This window comes from Impatiens glandulifera, chromosome 9 (assembly GCF_907164915.1).
Source record: "Impatiens glandulifera chromosome 9, dImpGla2.1, whole genome shotgun sequence".
Lineage (NCBI taxonomy): Eukaryota > Viridiplantae > Streptophyta > Magnoliopsida > Ericales > Balsaminaceae > Impatiens > Impatiens glandulifera.
In genome coordinates, this window is record NC_061870.1 from 9,205,494 (window position 1) to 9,213,618 (window position 8,125).

Genomic DNA, 8,125 nt, shown 5'->3' on the forward strand with positions numbered 1-8,125 from the left:
TTGTCTTTTTCGGTCATCTATATATAAATATATAAAGTTATTTTTGAATCCGGCCTTATTTTGCATTTCTACTTAGTTTTGATGATTTTAAATAAAATAATCAAAAAGGGAGAAATTGTTAGATAAAAGATAAAGACTCTTCCAAAACTCTTCTCAAAATTTTCTCTCAAAATTTTTCGAAAAATTCTCTAAGTCATTTTCAAAAACCGGACAAACAAAACAACCGGCCTACGGTTGCAAGCTTACATGATTTTGATAATTTTAAATAAAATAATCAAAAAGGGAGAAATTGTTAGATAAATTCAGACCGGTTCAAATAAACCTAACTTAAATAAACTTCCCATGCAGGAACAAGGAACCGGACCGAATGAAAGAACCGACTAAAGAAACCAAACCGGTCAAGCTACCAAACCGACCAAGAGTACTCGGAACGTGACCGCACAAAGAAAGGATCGGCCAAAGCTTAAAACCGGAATCATCAAACAGCCGATCATCCACAAGAGAGGAATAACCGGAAGAAATCCGGTTACGTCACTCATACCAAAAGCCCTTCGGCCAAGTCAAATGACCGACCAGTACAAGAAGACATTTCGGGTATCTGTTGAGAACGATACCAAAGGAACAGACTGAATACTTCCATATCCATACAAGACTGAGGAAAGACTGTAGGCTGCAGAAAACAGTACTACCGGATCTTTCCACTTCGGGATAAGCCAGAAAGGAAATCTTCCAAGTACAGACAACTGTCCAACAGACAGTGCCTACATCAAGTAAAAGACAAATCCGGCAGGTTTGTCTTACACACCGGAAGAACAGACCGCCAGGTCTGAGACAGAACTCTAGGTCTGAGGTTGACCATCAGGTCTGAGGAAACGACCGCAGGTCTGAACCTCTGAAACACTGAATCACTGCACCTCTGCTCAGCCAATCAGATTCAAGGAAGTGAAATATGACCGTTGGCATATTTCACCTATAAAAGGAGACAGTTGCAGAAGAGTAAATGGGGGACATTAAGGGACAACAGTGTGATATTGAGATAGCGCTAAGAGCATTTACTACAAGTGATAAGAGTGTGCTGTTTTAGAAAAGCCTAAGTGTTGAAAGTTAAAGTGTGTTTTACAATTTCGGTGTAAATTGTAAAAGTGTTATCGAGCAGGAAATAAGTCTCGATCGGTTTATACTTGTATTCCTTAGTGAATATCTTTCTCGCGGTTTCGAGAGGAAGGGGTGACGTAGGAGTTTTATCTCCGAACATCCATAAAATCTGTCTTGTTATTTACTGTCTGCCGGTTTCATTACTAGACCGACTTATACCACTATAACAGACTTAATCCAAGCCTATCGTCCAGGTTACTGAAGCCGACCCATCAAACTTCAAATCTCCACTATACAATACCGATTCTGCCTATCATACAAGCGTGCCGCTTCAACCTGAAAGCAAACCTCTTCCGCGCTTGAACCTAGTTCAAGGGTTTGTGACAGGTTGTGTAGTATTGAAACCCCGGTGTTAATCCCTAACAGGATTAATCACCACCCTTCGAGTGTGAACCGCTAACCGGTCCAACCCCCGGTCCTCTAGCGTCGACCTAGATCCTAACATTTAGGTTGATAGATGTTGAACACCTAATACCCATACAATATTCCACATCCAAGACAACAAGTAGCACACTAGTGAACCATCGTTTATTATCGAAGATCAACATAACAAATGGGTCAAAGTAACCACATTAGGGTCCATCCCGTGTAGCAAAACTACCCAAAACAAAATATGCATCTAACCCACATAATCGCTTTCATCGTTCAGGTAACCAACACAGGAATCCAACCAATGCCAAATGTTTTTATTGCATTTGTAACATGATTGAATAGGAAAGGAGCGAATAGACTTCGTTGCTCTAGGAAAGGATCGGTCCACCACAAACAATCCAATCACCACTCACATGCTTTACGTACAGTTCCTCCACCCCCATTAAACAATTAATCTACCAACATGAAAGTCAGCACAAAAACCACTTAACAGAGCCAAACTAGTCCCGCTACACGTGAAATTTTCGACACATTGACAAGGCAGCGCAGTCATTTTTTAGTATCATTTCCTGGCTAAATCCCACAAATCGGAATAATCTCAAACCAATGCTAAGTTGAATACTCTCGGTCGAGGATGATAACTACGTCTAGTATTTGTCATCCTCGGTCGAGACCGAGGGGCCAGATCACTTGAAATTAATCTTGTGACCCAGCTTGAGGCGACAAATTATAAGGCCCAACCATCATCCGCAACTTTCTTTGAAGACGTTCCCTAGCTATATTCCGACTATCTCGAAGCAACCCACATGCCAGAATCCTCTCTCGTGCGCAGCCATGTATTCTCAGAAAGAATCATGTCGTCCTGGGTCGCAATGCCCAGGGGCCAGTCCCTTGACCGGCTTGTTCGATAGATTGTAGACTCATGGATGACTCGAAACTGTTTGAAGATCTTTCCTCAGCGAATTACATCGAGAACGAGAAATATGCGCAACATGATCTGTAGTCGTGTAAAACCGTTGCCAGGTTGAATCTTCTGGGACTGGAGAGTCATCCGTGGGGCTAATTTCTACCGGCCTCAGCCCTCAAACATTGCACCCCCGCACATCCCTTTGTGCCCACCATGGTCGAGTTCGAGGCTTTCCACCTTCACTTTTTCTCTAGGGGATTTAGAGAGTTAGTGAAGGGGTGCTAAGACATGCTGGGACTGAGTGATATTAGTTTCACCACTACTTCAACCAGCCGAGGGAGGAGAGCACCCTACCCCCTTTATAAAAGGAAAATTCTTTTTAATCCAATTCTTTTTAATCCAATTCTTTTTTGTTAATTCATATTATGATTAATAATGGTTATATAAAAAAATTCATAATAAAATTCGAAGTTTTTATATTTTTTTTATTTATTTTATTTATTTTCGATTAAAATCATTAAAAAATAGGAAAAAATGATAATAATTTCAAATAAACTCCATTAAGTCCAAAACATGTTTGTAAAATCTTATATAAGTTGTAGTATGGTATTTAGGATTGTTTGGGTCATTGTTGTGTAACAATATTGTAAGTTCATGATGAAGGATGACTTTCTTAGTAATAATGGGCATATATGCTCAAATGTGAAGAAAGTGTTTGTGTAGATCATGATATAAGTGTTATAAGTTCATCGTTTGGTAAATATATATTTATTGTTATGTAATATTTTTTGTTCTCAACGAATCTAGCATATTTATGTAAGATTTTAAGCGAAAAAATAAGAAAACCTCAATTTTAACAAATAGGCTGTTTTTACCGGTCCTGGCCTTGTCGCTGGCTTACATTTCTCGGTCCGGACTTGCCAGAAAATAATATTTCTCGGTCCGGACTTGCCAGAAGACAACATTTCTCGGTCCGGACTTGCCAGTAGACAACATTTCTCGGTCCGGACTTAGCCAGCAGACAACATTTCTCGGTCCGGGTTTGACAGTAGGACAACATTTCTCGGTCCGGACTTGCCAGCAAACAACATTTCTCGGTCCGGACTTAGCCAGTAGACAACATTTCTCGGTCCGGGCTTGCCAGCAGACAACATTTCTCGGTCCGGACTTAGCCAGTAGACAACATTTCTCGGTCCGGGTTTGCCAGCAGGACAACATTTCTCGGTCCGGACTTGCCAGAAAACAACATTTCTCGGTCCGGACTTAGCTAGCAGACAACATTTCTCGGTCCGGGTTTGCCAGCAGGATAACATTTCTTAGTCCGGACTTGCCAGCAAACAACATTTCTCGGTCCGGACTTAGCTAGCAGACAACATTTCTCGGTCCGGGCTTGCCAGCAGACAACATTTCTCGGTCCGGACATAGCCAGCAGACAACATTTCTCGGTCCGAACTTGCCAGCAGACTACATTTCTCGGTCCGGATTTGCCAGCAGACAACATTTCTCGGTCCGGGCTTAGCCAAAAGACAACATTTCAAGGTCCGAACTTGCCAGCAGACAACATTTATCGGTCCGGACTTGCCAGCAGACAACATTTCTCGGTCCGGGCTTGCCAGTAGACAACATTTCTCGATTAGGACTTGCCAGCAGACAACTTTCTTCGGTCCGGACTTAGCCAGCCATCAACTTTCCTCGGTCCGAACTTAGCAGCCATCAACTTTCCTCGGTCCGGACTTAGCCAGCCATCAACTTTCCTCGGTCCGGACTTAGCAGCCAATAACTTTCCTCGGTCCAGACTTAGCAGCCATCAACTTTCCTCGGTCCGGACTTAGCCAGCCATCAAATTTCCTCGGTCCAGAATTAGCAGCCATCAACTTTCCTATGTCCAGACTTAGCCAGCCATCAACTTCCCTCGGTCTGGACTTGCCAGCAAACAACTTTCCTCGGTCCAGACTTAGCCAACCATTAACTTTCCTCGGTCCGGACTTGCCAGCAGACAACTTTCCTCGGTCCGAACTTAGCCATCCATCAACTTTCCTCGGTCCAGACTTAGCAGCCATCAACTTTCCTCGGTCCAGACTTAGCAGCCATCAACTTTCCTCGGTCCGGACTTAGCAGCCATCAACTTCCTCGGTCCGGACTTAGCAAGCCAACAACATTCCTCGGTCCGGACTTAGTAACCATCAACTTTCCTCGGTCCGGACTTAACAAGCCAACAACATTCCTCGGTCTGACTTAGCCAGCCAACAACATTCCTCGGTCCGACTTAGCCAACCAACAACATTCCTCGGTCCTGACTTAGAAGCCAACAACATTTCTCGGTCCGGACATAGCTAGCCAGCAACATTCCTAGGTCCTAACTTAGCAGCCAACAACATTTCTCGGTCCGGACTTAGCCAGCCAACATTTCACTCGGTCCTTACTTAGCCAAACAACAACTTCCCTCGGTCCTGACATAGCAGCCAACAACATTTCTCGGTCCGGACTTAGCCAGCCAACATTTCTCACGGTCCTGACTTAGCCAAACAACAACCTCCGTCAGTCCTGACTTAGCCAGCTAACATTTCTCAAGGTCCTGACTTAGAATCCAACAACTTCACTCGGTCCTGACTTAGGCAGCAAACATTTCTCACAATCCTGACTTAGCCAAACAACGACATTTCTCGGTCCTGACTTAGCCAAACAACAATATTTCTCGGTCCTGACTTAGCCAAACAACAACATTTCACGGTCCTGACTTAGCCAACAACAACATTTCTTGGTCCTGACTTAGCCAACAACAACATTTTTCGTTCCTGACTTAGACAAACAACAACATTTCTCGGTCCCGACTTAGCATCCAACAATTTCACTCGGTCCTGACTTAGCCAAACAATAACTTCACTTGGTCCTGGCTAACTTTACATGGAAAATTTTTTTGTACTTGGTAAAATTTACAAAAAGAAGTGTATATTCAACCTCAAAAGTTTAGTCCCTCTTTAATAAGGGATTTAGAGGGAGGGACGAATCTGAGCGACGAAGGGCTGAATCTCAACGGATCGTGGCAGCAAGGCCACTCTGCCGCTTACAATACCCTGTCGCATATTTAAGTCGTCTGCAAAGGATTCTACCCATCACTCGATAGGAATTGTACTTCAAAGAGGCCTTCCGAGCGCATCCACCCGGAAGACTTAGCCATCGACACGTGCCTTTGAGGATCATAAATCCCTACTGCTGGTCGGCAAACGAGTGGCGAGTGTGTGTATCGCTTCTAGCCCGGATTCTGACTTAGAGGCGTTCAGTCATAATCCGACGCACGGTAGCTTCGCGCCACTGGCTTTTCAACCAAGCGCGATGACCAATTGTGCAAATAAACGGTTCCTCTCGTACTAGGTTGAATTACTATTGTGATACTGTCATCAGTAGGATAAAACTAACTTGTCTCACGACGGTCTAAACCCAGCTCACGTTCCCTATTGGTGGATGAACAATCCAACACTTGGTTAATTCTGCTTCACAATGATAGGAAAAGCCGACATCGAAGGATCAAAAAGCAACGTCGCTATGAATGCTTGGCTGCCACAAGCCAGTTATCCATGTGGTAACTTTTCTGACACCTCTAGCTTCAAATTCCGAAGATCTAAACGATCGTTAGGCCACGCTTTCATGGTTCGTATTCGTACTGAAAATCAGAATCAAACGAGCTTTTACCCTTCTGTTCTACACGAGATTTCTGTTCTCGTTAGGTTAGCGCGCAGTTGGGCACCGTAACCCAACTTCCGGTTCATCCCGCATCGCCAGCTCGGCTTACCAAAAATAGCCCACTTGGAGCTCTCGATTCCGTGGCACGGCTCAACAAATAAGTCGTACCGTCCTACCTATTTAAAGTTTGAGAATAGGTCAAGGGCGTTACGCCCCCGATGCCTCTAATCATTGCCCTTACTTGATAGAACTCGCATTCGAGCTCCACCTATCCTGAGGGAAACTTCGGAGGGAACCAGCTACTAGATGGTTCGATTAGTCTTTCGCCCCTATACCCAAGTCAGACGAACGATTTGCACGTCAGTATCGCTTCGGGCCTCCACCAGAGTTTCCTCTGGCTTCGCCCCGCTCAGGCATAGTTCACCATCTTTCGGGTCCCGACAGGCATGCTCACACTCGAACCCTTCTCAAAAGATCAAGGTCGGTCGGCGGTGCAACCCACAAGGGGATCCCGCCAATCAGCTTCCTTACGCCTTACGGGTTTACTCGCCCGTTGACTCGCACACATGTCAGACTCCTTGGTCCGTGTTTCAAGACGGGTCGAATGGGGAGCCCGTAGGCCAGTGCTTGAAGCATGAAGATGCCGAGGCACGCCAAAAGGCTCACGCTGCAAAAACGATCGGGACGAAGGCGTGTCCACAAGCGTAACAAAAGCTCGGGCTTTGGCCTCCGTCTCAATCGGCACTGGTCCACACCACGAGACGATTGGTAGATCGGATATTAACCGTTCCACATCCGACCGTGGTGCATCGCCGGACCCCATCCGCTTCCCTCCCGACAATTTCTAGCACTCTTTGTGTCACACCCAAAATTTCATTTTAGACTGAGTAAACTTCGGTCTAGGCAGAAACCAAGGGACCAGGTGAAATCGGGGCCGGGGCCGAGGTTAAATTTAGGTCACAACCGAGAGGGTCCGACCGAGGTTAAATCTATGTCACGACCGAGGGGGTCCGACCGAGGTTAAATCTATGTCACGACCGAGGGGGTCCGACCGAGAGAAAATCTATGTCACGACCGAGGGGGTACGACCGGGGAGTCCGACTATTTATATTTTTCCAACCCTATTTTCTTATGACAAGCAGGTGACGAGGCCTTTTTATTATCATATTATTATACTTAAGTGATGACAAGCAGGTGACCAACTATTTTTATTAGCCCATGCCTAAGACAAGCAAGTGACCAGCCCTTTGTATTATTATATTATTATACTTAAGTGATGACAAGCAGGTGACCAGCTATTTTTATTAGCCCATGCCTAAGACAAGCAGGTGACAAACCATTTTTATTAGCCCATGCCTAAGACAAGCAAGTGACCAGCCTTTTGTATTATTATATTATTATACTTAAGTGATGACAAGCAGGTGAACAACCATTTTTATTAGCCCATGCCTAAGACAAGCAGGTGACCAGCCCTTTGTATTATTATATTATTATACTTAAGTGATGACAAGCAGGTGACCAGCCATCTTTTGTTAGCCCATGACTAAAACAAGCAGGTGACCAGCCCTTTTTATTATTATACTAGTAAACCCAATAGGTGACAAGCAGGTGACCAGTTTTCTTTTAGTACTATATATACGGCACCCCTTCCTTCATTATATTCTTTTCCACCATCTCTCTACTATGAAAACCAGAGGCACCCTTTTAGAAGCAAGACTATAGAACCTTTAGGAGCAGGATCATAATATAGCAGCAAGATCATCTTATAAGGCAAGTTTATATAATCTGTATTTGCAAAGTATATTCGGTTTTCAAAGGCATGATCGGTTTCAAAGGTAAGTTCTGTTTTTCCAAAAGTATAATATGTTTTTGTGGACCATGAGTTATGAACTGGATGGATCTGGGCAGAAGGCTAGCCAGGTTGAGCTCTGGTAGTCTGAAGCCAAAATATGTGCTGGGGGTTCTATTGGGACTGGACTTCTGGGACGAGCTCTAGAAGATCCTACCCAC

At 44.5% G+C, this 8,125-nt stretch overlaps 1 pseudogene; it reads left to right on the top strand.

Moving 5' to 3' along the window:
* The first annotated feature begins 5,848 nt into the window (after positions 1-5,848).
* LOC124916814 overlaps positions 5,849-8,125 on the top strand; it is a 22,228-nt pseudogene continuing 19,951 nt past the window's right edge.